Below are 16,347 nucleotides of genomic sequence, written 5' to 3' on the forward strand. Positions count from 1 at the left end.
CCAGGAGAAAGAGGGAATTTTTCTTTTTTCCCCCTTCCCCTTTCCCCAGGACCCTCTATTGAGTACATTATCTTTCAGAATATGCCAAAGTGCATGGCAAAGGGCTTGCCCACCTGAAAGGGTAGTTCACAGACAATATTTTTGAACACTAAATTCTTCTTTGGAGGGGGAGATTTTGAATTCCCCAACAGCCTTCTACCTTAAGAAAGGAGATTTTTCTGAATAGCACAAGTTTGGGCACTTGCCTCACAAGTAATCCCAAATTCAAGAATTCCTGAGCTTGAACATTCAGGGCCCAGACTTCTGGAGAGAGAAGATAACTTCAACAGCATGCTTCTTAGAGAAGACAGAGGCTTGCTAACATAGGACCACTCTATAGCTAAAGGACCAAAGCCATGCTATGTGGGAAGGGTGTTTGGAAGGCAGAGAGAGGTAAAGACTGAGTAAGAGTTTTAGACCCTGCCAACCTCACTATTTCCATAAGTTCCTTGGGTGGTATGGATCCAAAGAAAGGGGGTTGCTTTTCCAGCACTTTCGCAATGTTTACAAACCTCCCAAGGGGCTATTTGAGGACTAGTTTCTCTGCTCTTAGTTTTCTGTGGGTCCCATTTTCTTTATACATTTTCTGTGGTGTCACAATCAAGTCTGTCCCATACAGAGTACTCATAATGTACTTTGAGTTTGAGAGTTGAAGACCCTGTTATCCACATTTAGGGAAACCTAGACATGAGCTATACCTAAGTTGTACTTTGGAGATTTTTCCTAAAGTAATACTCTGGAGTGGAAGCAAGGTAGACAGTAACAATAACACTATCAACAAAAATCAATAATAATGCCTGGCACTTACAGTTTTGCAAAGTTCTTTTCCTCTCAACAACAATGTGAGGTAGGTGGGATTATCACCCTCCTCATATAGATGAAGATTTTTGAACTTTAGAGTTAGTGACCCTTGCTCAGGATCACACAGCTGGAAAGTCAAGTCAGCAAGCGTTTATCATATGCACCAGACACTAGGCTAGGTACTAAGACCACAAAAGCAGCTGTGTGGGGCAAGATTTGAACTCAGGTCTTCCTGGCTTCATCATTTAGTCAGTCAATCAAGTATATATTAAGCACTTAATATGTACTAAGACTAGGAATACACATATAGACCCCCAAAAATAGTCCAGCCTTCTATCCACTGTGTTACCCATGTGCCTAAGTGAGAACCAGAGAGAAAAACTTACCTTCTTTGGTCAAATCCTCAGGCTTGAACTCAGTTCAAATGAACCCAGAGACTTAGGGCTTCCCTGGGCCATGAGTTACATCTTGGGGACCTAAACTGAGGCTTCTCTATGTCGCCTTTGGAAAGTTGCAACTCCTTCCCTGGGGAAAACAACAGGAAAAGCTGCAGAATGTTTTACCTATTGTTACAAGTATTCTCTAGACAAGGAGGACTTGCTGGCAACAGTGACACCATGTATTAAGTGAATAAAATGTTAAGTATATGAGCTTAAGAGACCTCTGAAGTCCCTTTATGTGCAGAGATGATTTCCTGAGACCATCAGCTGATTGCTGATGTGGAAAACTCACCAACAGAAGCCTCTCTTGCTAGGTGGAGTGGTTAGGGGATTCCAGCAGTCTGAAGAAGGAGCTTATCTCACTTTCCTTCAGCCATACTCCATTGCTAGGAGACAGACACTAACCTTTTTGGGTAAACTTAGGTCTATTCTGATAGAAAGCAGAACTATTTGAGAGTCGTCTCTCAGCCATCTCTTTCCACACCCTCTTCCTATTCTAAACCTATTGTCACTGTTCAAGATTGCTCATGATATATTTCAAGGAACAAGGGTAGCATCCTAGTTCTGTCATATTGCCAGCCACAAGACTTCTCTCAAAGTCTCCAACTGTCAAGTACTCACCTCTATTGTTCTGGTTGTCTACCTCCTAAGCATTTTTTGAGTGGGGGGTGGGGCAAGCAATGAGAGTTAAGTGACTTGCCCAGGGTCACACAGCTAGTAAGTATCAAGTGTTTGAGTATGGATTTGAACTCAGGTCCTCCTGAATCCAGGGCCAGTGCTTTATTCACTGCACTACCTAGCTGTACCCCTAAGACTTTTAAATTCAAGGATTATGGGATTTAGAGCTAGAAGGGGGTTTTAGAGAGCTAATCCAAGCTTATTTTACAGATAAGGAAACTGAGGCCCAGAGAAAGTTAGTGAATTACCCATGGCCCCATAGTTGGTTAGCAAGAACCCAGAACCTTCAAACATAAATTCACTGCTCTTTCCACTATGCAACACTGCCTATCTCCTTTTCTCCATTGAAATACTCTCATATACAATTTGTACCCCAGTCTCTCACAATTCCCAAACTCTACTTGCAGAAAGAATAACAAAAATGTTGTTTGATCATTTTTCTTTGTTTCCTCTTTCCTCCTTTTACCTCCTTTTTATCTTTTCCTCCTGGCTCTTCCATCTTGCACCCCCATACATACACACACACTTTTCTTTTCAACTCTTGAAACTATTCCTAGTATGCCTATTTCCTTTGGGCTGCAACAGCTCACTATGCACATACAGCCCTGAGAATCAATTTAGAAAACGATTGGTTACAGTACAGTAGCACTGCTAACTGTGGCATTTTGCTTTCCAGTTATTGATACATCATCAGAATTGAGAAGCAATAGTCTGGAAGGGGGAGGAAAGGGATAAGTCGGTTGTAGCTGAGAGGGGAGGGGTGTGAGCCATAGAGAGGACAGAAGAAGGGGAGTCAGGGAAAGGAGACAAGATTCTTTTTCCTAGCTAATAAAAAATAAGGACTTCCAGATTTGACAAAGAGAGGGGCCAGATTAGAAGCTCACCTCTGGGAAGAGGGTGTTGTAAACATAGCTCTACTCCTTACTTTGTTATGTAATCTTGGGCAGGTCAATTAGTAGCTCTTGAGTTTCAGGTTTCTCATTTGTGAAATGGGGGTAGCAATACTGATTTACCTCATGGTGGGTGAAACAGGAAAGTCTGCAGATGAAGTATTCCTAAGGACCCTTGCTGACAGTCTTATTCTTACTCTCTCAACCTCCCCCCTTCATCTTGGTTGCTTAGGGAATCTGCCTTCACTGGCAGTTGTGAATTGATATGTTCTGTTGCTGGGAAGCTATTGGTCGCCATACATGGACCCCCCTTCTGAAAGGTGCCATGCCACTTTGAGGAACTATAGCAGATGACAGGATACTTATACCATGCAAGGTACTCCTCCCTGGGATTGCTGCAGAAACCAGAATTTCAACTGTCAGATAGCACTTCTATTATTCTCTTAATGAATCCATAAATTTGTGGAATGGTAGAAACCAGAAGGGACCTTAGAGATCATTAAATCCAATTATAGGTAGATAAGAAAATTGAGGCTCAGAAAGGAGAAGGTATTTATTCGGTCATGGTCACAGAGCTTGCTAGGAAAGTCAGGACTAGAACCCATAGCCCCTGACTGCCAGGAAAGAGCTCTTTTGCCTACACCATACTGATTTTATTGAAACACTATAAACATTGGCGAGTGGAGGAATCAGGAACTCTTTTTTGTTATTAAATTTACTTTTTAATTTGTGGAATAAAACAAGCATTTCCATAACATAGAAGAATAAAAAAAGATGATTGCACTTTGTCGGTGTTCCCAGTAAGTGAGTAGTATAGAATTGGAGCCAGAGGCTTAGTCTTTAGGCTAGCAGGATCTAGTTTCAAATTCTGTCTCTGACACATCCTGGCAAGTCAGCAAGTTGCAGAGAAGGTGCTAGTCTGCACTAGTAGAGGGAATTTCCTCACCCATGAGGCCCCTAATCCAGATTCACTTAGAGGTCCAGTTCCTATTCCCCATTGGACAAATAGAAGAATTAGATTTTCATGTTTCCATGTCTATTTCTCCTTCTGGGTGTTGTCTCCTGCCATCTGACAGAATCACCTTTCTTTCTCTCCTTCCTCAAAACTCAATGGTTAGGAAAAGGAAATTTACTGTTGGCAGAATTGTACAGAGAAAGGAAGAGAGGGAAAGTGAAAGAGAAAATGTTGATTGTTGTAAACATAAGACAGTATAAAGTAGAACTATATCAGGTTTGTTAGAATGGAGACCAATAAAAGAAAAATTGAATGAGAATGAATGGATAAAGAATACTGATGAACAGTTAGGGAGTAACTAAACATGGCTATGCTATTTTATATATTGAAATTAATTAACATAAATGAAAATAGTTACTATGTGACTTTAGTTAGTTGTATTGCTACTTACTGTGATTCATTTGTAAATGTAATTGTCAGATGAGGATGCTCCCTCTCCCAATGTAGTTTGGCACCATTTCTGCAACTTATAGTCTTAGAAAGTTTCCTAGAGCACTAACACCTGAGTGACTTGGCTTGTTGTTGTTGTTGTTGTTGTTGTTGTTTGTCCTTTGTTCTCAAAGAGGACCATGACATCAGGGTGATGGCATGACTTCCATTGGAGAGCTATATATCAGGATGGATGGAGTCGGTCCTGGATGGTTAAGGCAATAGGGGTTAAGTGAATTGCCCAGGGTCAAACAGCTAGTAAGTATATGAGGTGAGATTTGAACTCCTGTCCTACAGGACCAGTGCTCTATCCAGTGTGCCACCTAGCTGTCTCTAAGTGACTTAGCTAGAATCATGATACAGCCATTGTATGTCAGTGCTTAGATTTGAGCTCTCTATCTCTCTAGCTATCTGCTATGCCAGAGGTTCCCAAACTTTCTCAGCTCATGGTATTCTTAGTGTCTCAGCAATTTTTATGGCATTCCTTGCCCAAAAGAAATACCAGTTCCATTTATTAAGCAGTTAAGTCCAAACTACGTAATTACTATTCATCTCTTAACAACTTAGCAGTCATTTGAAAAAGTGACACATAAATTGAAAGAAAAGAAAATTTTATGTCATTGTTAAATAACCACAATTACTAATGGGATTCATGTCCCTTTTGGATACTGCACAGGTTCTCAAACCTTGGAATTGGCTTGGTCACTGCAACCCTCATTTAGTGTTCCACGTTGAGTTTTTGGCTGGGTGCTTGCTTTTTGTTCACAGCAACTGCTAAAAACCCAGCTTTGCAAAGATACAGTGTCACAAACAAGAAATTTGAAGTTTCTAGCACAGTTTAAAGTATGAGTGAACAAAAACATATTTCAAACATTTAAGAATATAATTAGAAGGAATGGAGAAATGTCAGCTCGGTGTTGAAAGTATGAAGTACCTAAAGCCTATTGGCTTTATTGTTCAAGTGGTGTCCAAGGGATGAAACACCTTCCCTTAACAGCTATCAATTATTGCTGTTTCTCTAGAAAATTTAACACATTATATGGTGCCCCTGTGAATTCACTGAGCCACCCTATGGTATCCTGACATATAATTTGGGAAGCACTATAGTATGCCATAGAGCCTCTCAATTTCTATATATTTGGTAACTCCTGATGGCCTCCCTTTTTTAATTAAGCGCTTTCTAAAAGCACTTGATTAAAACTATTATTTTTAAAGTTTATTAAAATATTTATTGTAAATAACTTTTTAATAAAACACTTGAGGGGCAGCTAGATGGCGCAGTGGTTAAAGCACCGGCCCTGGATGCAGGAGTACCTGAGTTCAAATCCAGCCTCAGACACTTGACACTTACTAGCTGTGTGACCCTGGGCAAATCACTTAACCCCTGTTGCCTGCAAAAAAATAATAATAATAAAACACTTGATTTTTTTAAATAAGAGAGATCATTAGAAATTATCAGGCCTTATGAAAGAATTGACTTAAATCAAGAAGCATTGATAAAGAGAAATATGTATATAATGATTTTACATATATACATACATACATATTTGTGTCTAATGGTAGCTATCTCTAGGGTAGGGGAAAGAAAAAGTGGGAAAATGTATATGATAACATTATTATATATTTAAAAGGAATAGCAAGTTGTATATATTAAATTTGCAGTTTTATGAGCAATCATCATTTTTATTATACTCTATTATGGAATGCTTGTTTTATTCCATAAATTAAAAATAAAGTAAATAAAAATTTTTTAAAATTTTATAAGGAAATATTTCATTCATCAATTCAACAAAATATATTGCATGCTTTCTATATGCAAGGCCCAAGAGGTATAGTAGTACATAGTGAAAGTTTTTTGTCCTCCAGGAACTTAGTGGAAATGTGTCCACAATCTCCCCTACAAAACAAGGCTATATTTGAGAAATGTCATCTATGTGGTATAGACATTAAGTGTTATAAGAGGACAGAATAGGGAGAGATCACTGTTACCTTAGGAAACAAGGATCTAGGCTTTGTGGCAAAGCTCTCATTTTAGCAAACCTCAGTATCCCTTACAATATCATAAACCTCTTGAAAGCTTGGGATCATATGAGCATTAGTTAATCAAAGTATCACAGAATCTGAGAGTACTTCAAAAGAGGACCTCAGTAGCCATCTAGTTCCATATATATGTAAAAGCAAGGCCCACAAATAATCATTTGGCTTCATCTTGAAGAATTTCAAGGTAGGAAGTCCTCTTGAAGCAGGTCATTACTCTTTTGGACAGTTCTCATTGTTAGGAAGTTTTTCCTGATATCAAACCTAAATGGGCTTTTTTGTAACTTCCACCCTTTACTCCTGGTTCTATCCTCTGTGGCAAAATGGAACAAGTCTAGTCCTCCTCAACATGACAGCCCTTTAAATACTTGAGGGCAATAATCATATCTTCCTTACTATCATCACCACCACCAAGTCTCTTCTTCCAGGAAAACATGCCTTGTTCTTTCAAGAAATCCTCATATGACATGGAATCAAAGTCCTTCCCCATTCTGATTGCCCTCCTCTATGTGTCCTTCAGCTTATCAATGACTTTCTTAAATTATCATGTCCAGAAGTGAATCTGGTACTCCAAATGAGGTCTGATAAGGACAATATCTAGTGGTATTATCACTTTCCTGTTTCTGGAAGGTTTACCTTTCTTAATGCAACCCGGAATAGAATGAGGATGTTGGTCATGACACCACCATCTTCCTAGTGACCCAAGTTGCCATCATTCTTTATTCCTATATCTCACCCCCTGCACATTCATTCAATATACATTTATTAAGCACCTGCTATAGGCCAGACACTGTGCTAAACATTATTTTTAAAAAGAGGCAATAGACAACCCCTGTCCTCAAGGAGCTTACAATCTAATGGATTGTAATCAATGACCTACAAAATCTTAATACTTCTATCACTATATCTGTTTTATACATGTCCGTCTTGACATTCCCATAGCTACCACTTTAGTTCAGGTTCTCATCACTTTTTACTGGGCTATAGCAACATCCTCATATTTGGTCTTTTTGGCTCAACTCTCTCCTCTCTCTAATCCATCCCCTACAGAGCCACCAAGGTGATTGTATCACCACCACAAACTCTAGTGACTCTTTGACATTCAAAGCTCTTTAAGCTGACCCCTTCTCATCTTTAAAGACATCCAACCTATTATACCTCTTCTCAAATATTCACAAACTAGCCACATTGGCCTACTCACCTCTCTCTCTCTCTCTCTCTCTCTCTCTCTCTCTCTCTCTCTCTCTCTCACACACACACACACACACACCCCACTCTGTCTCCTGTCTCCATGACTTTTTGCTAACTGTCCCCTTGCCTGGAATGCATTCTGTCCTCACTTTCAACTCTTGGAATCCATGGCTTTCTTTAAAATTCCTCTATAATCTCCGAATTAGTACAACTGTTCTGGAAGACAAATTGGAACCATGCAAAGAAGGTGACTAAAATGTCCATACCCATGGACTCAGAGATTCTCTTGCTAGGCCTGTATCACAAGAAGATCATTGTGACAAAAAGAAAGGACCCAAAATATTTAGAGCACCATTTTTTTCTGGTAGCAAAAAACTTGGGGGAAATGATATCCATCAATTGGACAATTTCCAAGCAAATTTTGGAACATAAATGTTTTGCAATAAATGGCTAATATGATGAATACAGAGAATCATATAGAGACTTGACTGAATTGATGCAAAGTGGAGTAAGCAGAACCAAGAAAACAATATACACAGTGATTGCAGTAACATTAGTGGCAAAAGTGACTGCTACATAATAATAATAATAAGAAGAAGAAGAAGAAGAAGAAGAAGAAGAAGAATATCAACAACAACAACAATGGCATCAGAAAATAATTGAACATGAAAATTGCAGAATCATAAAGAATAAGCTTGGCACCAAAGAAGAAATATTAGTAGACACCCTTTCCTCACGCCTTTTCAAAGAGATATGTCAGTGGGTAGGAAGGAGCACACTTCTCTAGGTGTGGAACCTTAGATATAATGTAAATTCCTTCAATGTGTTAAGCATTTATGCTGGTTTTTTTCCAATTTTATCTGCTTTTTCTTGTTTAAATTCTGGTAAATTCTGTTAAATTTTGTTTAAATTCTATTAAGTTTTTTTCTGGTAGGAGGGAAATGGAGAAATTTAGCTAATGTAAAAAGAAGATATCAATAACAAATACTTTTTTGTTTTTGTTTTTTGGGGGTTTTTTATCATAAAAGTATTTTATTATTTTCCAGTTACATGTAAAAATAGTGTTTAACATTTGTTTTCATAAAGTTTTTGGTTCTAATTTTTCTCCCTTCCTTCCCTCCTCCCTCCCCAAGAGAGAAAGAAATCTGATATAGGTTATATATGTACAATCATATTAAATATATTTTTGCATTAGTCATATTGTGAAAGAAGAATCAGAACACAAGGGAAAAACCTAAAAAAAAAACCCCAAAATGTAGAAATAGTATGGTTCAATCTGCATTCAGAATCTACAGTTCTTTTTTTCTGGATGTAGAGAACATTTTCCATCATGAATTCTTTACAATTGTCTTGGATCATTGTATTGCTGAAAAGAGCTAAGTCTATCACAGTTGATCATCACACAATGTTGCTGTTATAGTGCTGTGTACAATGTTCTCCTGGTTCTGCTCACTTCACTCAGCATCAGTCCACTTAAGTCTTTCCAGGTTTTTCTGAAATCTGCCTGCTCATCATTTCTTACAGCACAATAGTTAGTATTCCATTACATTCATATACCACAACTTGTTCAGCCATTCCCCAATTGATGGACATTTCCTCAATTTGTAATTCTTTGCCACCACAAAGAAAGCTGCTATAAATATTTTTGTACAGGTGGATCCTTTTCCTCTTCTATGATCTCTTTGGGATACATACCTAGTAGTGGTATTACTGGGTCAAAGGGTATGAACAGCCCCATAGCCCTTTGGGCATAGTTCCAAATTGCTTTCTAGAATGGTTAGATCAGTTCACAATTCCGCCAACAATGCATTAGTGTTCCAATTTTTCCACAGCTTCATCAACATTTATTATTTTACTTTTTTGTTATATTATCCAATATGATAGGTGTGAGGTGGTACCTCAAAGTTGTTTTAATTTGCATTTCTCTAATCAATAGTGATTTAGAGCACTTTTTAATATGGCAATAGACAGCTTTGATTTCTTCATCTGAAAATTGCTTGTTTATATCCTTTGACCATTTCTCAATTGGGGAATGACTTACATTCTTATAAATTTGATTTAGTTCCCAATATATTTTAGAAATGAGACCTTTATCAGAAACACTGGCTGTAAAAATTGTTTCCCAGATTTCCACTTCCTTTCTAATTTTGACTGCATTGCGTCTGTTTGTACAGAACCTTTTTGATTTAATGTAATAAAAATCATCCATTTTGCATTTCATAATATTCTCTGTCTCTTATTTGGTCATAAATTGTTCTCCTCTACATAGATCTTAGAGGTAAACTATTCCTTCCTCTCCCAATTACCTATGGTATCACCCTTTATGTCTAAATCATGTACCCATTTTGACCTTATTTTAGTATAAGGTGTAAGATGTTGGTCTATGCCTAGATTCTGCCATACTATCTTCCAGTTTTCCCAGCAGTTTTTGTCAAATACTGAGTTTCTATCTCAGAAGCTGGAGTCTTTGGGTTTATCAAATAGTAGATTACTTTAGTCATTTACTACTGTGTCTCCTGTGCCTAACCTATTCCATTGATCCATCACTCCATTTCGTAGCCAGGACCAAATAGTTTTGATGACTGCCACTTTATAATATAGCTTCAGATTTTGAATGACTAGCCCACCTTCCTGTGCATTTTCTTTTTCATTAGTTCCCTTGATATTCTTGACCTTTTGTTCTTCCAGATGAATTTTGTTATTATTTTTTCTAGCTCTATAAAATAATTTTAGGTAGTCTGATTGGTATGGCACTGAATAAGTAAATTAATTTAGGTATAACTGTAATTTTTATTATATTAACTTGGCCTATATATGAGCAATTGATTTTCCCAATTATTTAGATCTGATTTTATTTGTGTGAAAAGTGTTTTGTAATACACATACTTTTCAAAAAAAAGGATTCAGTTTAAATGTCACCTTTTTACCCAAAAAAATATTTCCTGATTCCCCAGCTGCTAATACACCCCCATCCAAAATCACCTTGTATTCATTCTGTATAACACATGTGTTATCTCTCCCATTAGAAAAAATGCAAGCTATTTGAAGGCAGAAAGCATTTAACATTTTTTCTTTGTCTCTCCAATGCCCATAAATGTTTGTTGATTAATGGGTGGGCATATTTTGTCAGGGAACTGTTATACATTAGTAAGGAACTTTGGCCAGTTTTAAGGAGCTGTTGTAACCCAAGTGAAAAGCTCTAGCTAGCTAGTCATAGCAGTAAGTTAGTATGTGCTACACTGTCAAGTCAACAAGCATCAATAAAACACCTACTGCGTGCTAGGCACGTTTTTTAAGCTAAATGCATTTTTTTCATCCTGCTTACTCAATATTTAGAGAAGTGGTAAGGACTCTTTGCCCTTCTTGTCCTTGCACTGGTTAAAACATAAAATCATGGGTCTGGAGTCCGGAAGATCCAAATAAAATTGGGTTTCAGATATTTAATAGCTGTGTGATGCTGGGCAAGTCACTTAAACTCTGCTTGCCTCAGTTTCCTCATATGTAAATTGAAGATAATAATAGCGCCTACCTTTCAGGATTGTTGGGAAGATGAAGTGTGATAATAATTGTAAAGGGCTTAGCACAGTGCCTGGAACATAGTAAGCACTATATAAATATTGGCTATTATTATAATGATTATTATGAGTCTTATAAGCAGGAGAGCTGAGATCATCTAATCTAAGATTTTCTCTTTCAACATTCAAAAGATTCCATGCTCATGACATCCAGTCCTGTGATATTTTTAATCAAGAGAGTGTGAGCACACATTTGATGTACTCTACATATTCAAAGACTGAAGATGGTTTTGTTCTCTTGTTTTCTTTTTTAAACACAGCGTTAAGTCTGAACAACAGGAAGGAAATTCTCCAGCATTTCATTTTAGCTGGTCTGCCTGTCTCCTTCAGCAGGAAAACTGCTGTATAAGCCCCCAGGAGCAGTTGCTTCTGAAAACAGGTATGTTCCCCTTTAAATAATTATTTTGCTACCATACTGGGATGTTTCTCTGTATTCTCCTGAGAGGCCAGGTGGAATGCACCTGTTGCTTCTGGCTAAACATTCAAAGTTGAAGACAATTCATTCTCCCTGGGAGATAGGATGAGGTGGTTCCAGTGCAACTATTTTAAATGAGTAAAAGCCTAGTAAAATCCCTGCCACTGATTTTAAACTGTCAATTCATTCATTCAGTGTCTACAGAGTTTAAAGTATCCATAGCTCCCACCTTCCCCACCCTAAAGTCCTTTTTTCTTCACTTGGCTTCTGTGTCTCACTGTTTTTCAACTGTCCTTACCCAATTGCCTCACTGAAATGCAAATCAGTGGGAGTATAATAGATAATTAATAGACTGATCAGCCAGCAAGGGAGGTAAGTAGATAAATAATTTTAATTATCCTTGGGTTGCCCATAAATTTCTACACAGCCTTTTTATTAAACTCTCTGTTTACGGCAGTCATTTATATTGCATGTCATTCTGCAAATCTCTCCACTTCTTCTTAGCCTCCCCCACCCCCATTTGACCCAGAGTGGAATAACACTTCGTAATAACCAGCTCCTTTATTACCAGGACCTCATCTCAGGATCAGTTAGCAAAAAGTGTTGTCAAAGAAGCCAGATTGGGTGCCTACACAGCAGACAGCATTTTACTCACCAGAGGCCTTTACTAAAACTCCCTGAGGTGGGCAGTAGCCTATATTTAGGTTGGACTAAGAAGCCTTTATTATACTTGGCACCTGCACTGTAGGTATGAGCTCATTCTATTCCCCAGAGATGGCCTTGGCCTATTATTAGCTTTGGATGAGGCTTCCTTATTGTGCAGAATGCCAAGATGGAAAGTGGGTTAATAAATACAAAAGAAAACTCTCTCAAGAAGACCTTAGGGCCAAACTTTTCCAATCCCTTTAAGTGTAGCGGCATGGGGTACATGATACGGATTAGGATTAGTATCCCCTTCTTTTGGGACCCGACTTTTCCTTTTCTCCATAAGTCCCATAACTACACATTGGTTTGTCTGTGAGGATCTGCCAACCTGTGGAGACCTCATCAATACTGGCAAGGTTGCTTGGTTTATTTTGTGCTGGACATTGAGGAAATAGGTTGTAAAAGAGACTACCACTCATCAGAAAAAACATGATATTTCAAATGACAGCGAGTTATTTTGAACCTACATTGTAAACTTACTGTGTCCTTTGAGCAGGATTCCTCTTGCAAGAGACATCTTTGCATCATTTAAACCTTCAATCTTTAAATTCTACCTGTCTTCTACTCAAAACTTTTTTTCTCATCAGGAGAGAAAAGAATGGGGTTCCAGAAGGAGCTTGGAAATAGGCCAGGGTGTTAGCCCAGTGATGAAATGAAAGAGTTCTCCCTCAGAGCAGCTAAGTTCTGCCAATTCATAGCACATTTAGATCTAGCCAGTTCATTTAATAGATATCATTTCAGGAGCATCAAATTAGCACTGAAAAAGTGTGATATTCAAGCCCATTTCAAGTACAATCCCTCCCTCTGGGACATATATACCTGTGTTGGTCCCCAGGCATTCTCTGTGGATCACTGGGAATGTTTGTGTTTCCTCATTCCCCATTGGTCAGATTCTTGCTGGGTTCTAAATACCAGAAATGGAAACTGAGCCAATGATGCTACTTCTACAAAACAGGAGAATCAAGTGAGCCAAGTTTAGCTAGAACAGATAGAACCAGAATTTCAGGATGAAAATAATCCACGTGCCCATTACACTATGACAATCCTGTCATACAATCAGGTCAAGCATTATTATCCCTATTTCACAAAAAAGAAACAGTCAGTGAAGCAGTGAGCATTTATTAAGAACCTACTATGTGTCAGGCACTGTGCTAAGCACTGGGAATGCCAGGGAGGAAAAGGGCAAAAGACAGAGCTCACCATCTAGTCATGGAGACAACATGCAAACAATTATGTACAAACTATTTATAGGATGAACTGGGGGCAGCTAGGTGGCACAGTGGATAAAGCACCAGTCCTGGATTCAGGAGGACCTGAGTTCAAATCCGGCCTCAGACAACTTGACACTAGCTGTGTGACCCTGGGGAAGTCACTTAACCCTGATTCAGACATTTTGTAGAGCAATTTGGAACTATGGCCACGGGGCAATAAAACCATGCATACCACTACTAGGTTGGTATCCTAAAAGATATATATTTTTTAAAAAGTTGTATTTTAAATTGGGGTGATGCCCATCAATTGGGAAAAGGCTGAACAAATTGTGGGATGAGATTAGGATGGAACACTATTGTGCTGTAAGAAATGATGAGCAGGGGGCAGCTAAGTGGCTCAGTGGATAGAGCACTGGCCCTGAATTCAGGAGGACATGAGTTCAAATCCAGTCTCAGACACTTGACACTTACTAGCTGTGTGACCCTGGGTAAGTCACTTAACCCCAATTGCCTCACCAAAAAACAAAAAAAAAGAAAGAAAGAAAGAAATGATGAGCAGGATGCTATCAGAAGGACTTATGAAAAATGCAATCCATCTATAGAGAAAGAATTCATGGTATCTGAATACAAATTGAAGTATAAGTTTTTTTAAAAAAAAACGAAAGTGGAATTTTTAGTTGAAGGAAGACAAGGAAGCCAAGAAGTAGAAATGAGGAGGAAGAGTGTTCCAGACACAGGGGGGAAGCCAGTGAAAAAATGTCCAGAATCTGGAGATGGAGTGTTTTGTGTGCTTGTGTAAGAAACAGTTAGAAGATGGGTGTCACTGAATTGGTGGGGAGGGGGAAAGCAGGGAGAGGAGACCGGAGAAGGAGGAAATGTAAAAAGATTAGAAAGGTAGGAGGGGCAGTGGTTGTGAATGGTTTTGAATGACAAACAGAAATTTTTTTATTTGATACTGGAGGTGATAAGTTACTGCAGGAGTTTATTGAATAAGGGCAGGGTGATGACAGGGTCTTGGGCTTTACAAAAATCAATTTAACAAGTGTGTGGAGGAGGAAGGAATAGAATGGGGAGAGCCTTGAGGCAAAGAGATCAATAGTCTGTTGAAATAGTCCAGGCATGAGGTAATAAGGGACTACACCAGGATGGTACCCATTTTAGAGGAGAGAAACTGAGGCAAAAAGAGGATTTTTACATTACTTTATTTGATTCTTTTCAGTTTACAAAAATCTATTTTCTTTACTTCCTTACCCTCTCCTCCCTCCTGCCCCCCCCCCCCTTTACTGGAGAAGAAAAAAGAAAAACAAAGGAAGTCCTTGTAACAGATATCCATTGTCAAGCAAAACAAAGTTAAGGAAGATTTTATTGAAATCAAACAGTGTCAGGATTGAGACTGGAATCCAGGTCTGATTGTCAGTCCAGCATGCTTTCTACTGTACCACACTGTGTACACAAGTGCACCTTAGGTCTTCTTGTTGATGTTTTCCTTAATATTGATTAACCTTCTCACTGCCTTGGTATTTGGCACAATAGAGTTTCACCCAACTCCTTGCCTACATAAAAGTTTCAAGATATCCAGTTATATGGCATTGAATTAAAAAAAAAAAACAACATGGATGATTAGCTAGTCTTTTCAATTTTCATTCAGATGTCTTAGTATCATTGTAGATGATAAGACAAACCAAGCTGTGTGTCTTAGGAGGGCATGAATGAATGAGAAATTATATGATCTGTGAGGTTGGAAAACTCTTTTTTGAAAGTTTCATTTTGTAGAATTAAAGTCTGAAATATGCCCCATTAAGAGCTTCCTGACCACTCAGGCTTAGTACAGATCTGTGCCCTTCCTGTCTGCTCTCTCCCTAGCACATATAGAGTGGGTCAGAGGAAAAGAAAGCCTTTAAAAAAGTGCAGAAGGCCCTTATGTGGGCCGTTTCTCCCAGCAAATCTCACTCTGCTATGCTAGGAGGAGTGTTGGATGGGTGGCCATCAGAACCATACTAATTATGTTTCACTCAGGGCAGACTAAAGGGGGTTGGGACCTATGCCACACAGAGAAAGGAACTGGAGACACAGGATACAGAATGAAACTTTATACTGAAAAAAAAAAAGAAAGAAAAACAGATGGAACTTTTAGTGACTCATTGCATCTCCTTTGTTTTTCTGATCGTTTTGTATACTTTTGCACTCATGAAGTTATGATACCCTCCCTCAGGCTTATCTGCCCATAGAGAAGTATAAAACCATATCTGGTTCTTTTTTCCTAAAACAAATGTTGGCACAGTGTCTGACACATAGGAAGCACTTAATAAACGCTTGTTCCCACTTGTTCCCTTGTCTGCTTAGGGCATTACCCTGAGATCTTGTATTGGTTTGTGCCTGTGTCCCTCTTCTAGTACATATTGGTCCTGCCATTATTCTGAGACTTGTATAACTCCACCAGCAGAATGCCACTTTCCAAAGGCATCTGTTGTTGAGTCCTGCCTGAGGATTCTGTTCTGGATGAGGGTACAGGATGCAAGAAAGTCATCTGTCCACTTACATCTAACATAGGATTATGCCTTTGAAAGAAAGATGTTTCTGGCTCTAGCAGATAGACTCTCAAGGATGTCAGTCACAAAACTGGTCCTCCTAAAGGGACCAAATACTAACAATGGGAATTTTCACATTTATAAGTCACTTACAATGAATAACTGAGATCCCTGATTGAAAATAGTCTTAAGGGTGGGGGGGGCAGTTAGGTGGTGCAGTGGATAAAGTACTGGCCCTGGATTCAGGAGGACCTGAGTTCAAATCCAACCTCAGACACTTGACACTTACTAGCTGTGTGACCCTGGACAAGTCATTTAACCCTCATTGCCCCGTCCTCCCCAAAAATAAAATTTTTAAAATTTTTAAAATTAAAAAAAAAGAAAATACTCTTA

At 38.6% G+C, this 16,347-nt stretch overlaps 1 protein-coding gene across 7 annotated transcripts in view; it reads left to right on the top strand.

Annotated features, from left to right (window-relative positions):
- The window catches only part of RBFOX3 (RNA binding fox-1 homolog 3), a 983,769-nt gene that overhangs the window by 544,693 nt on the left and 422,729 nt on the right, over nucleotides 1-16,347 (top strand). For 6 of the 7 annotated variants that reach the window (XM_043964755.1, XM_043964756.1, XM_043964759.1 and 3 more), the window contains one exon: nucleotides 11,356-11,474. The exons of the other annotated variant lie outside the window; for it this stretch is intronic. The gene's annotated coding sequence lies outside the window, so the exon portion shown is untranslated. The remainder of the gene's footprint in view (nucleotides 1-11,355; nucleotides 11,475-16,347) is intronic. 7 annotated transcript variants of the gene reach the window in all.

Source organism: Dromiciops gliroides, chromosome 4 (genome assembly GCF_019393635.1).
Source record: "Dromiciops gliroides isolate mDroGli1 chromosome 4, mDroGli1.pri, whole genome shotgun sequence".
NCBI classification, from domain to species: Eukaryota; Metazoa; Chordata; class Mammalia; order Microbiotheria; family Microbiotheriidae; genus Dromiciops; species Dromiciops gliroides.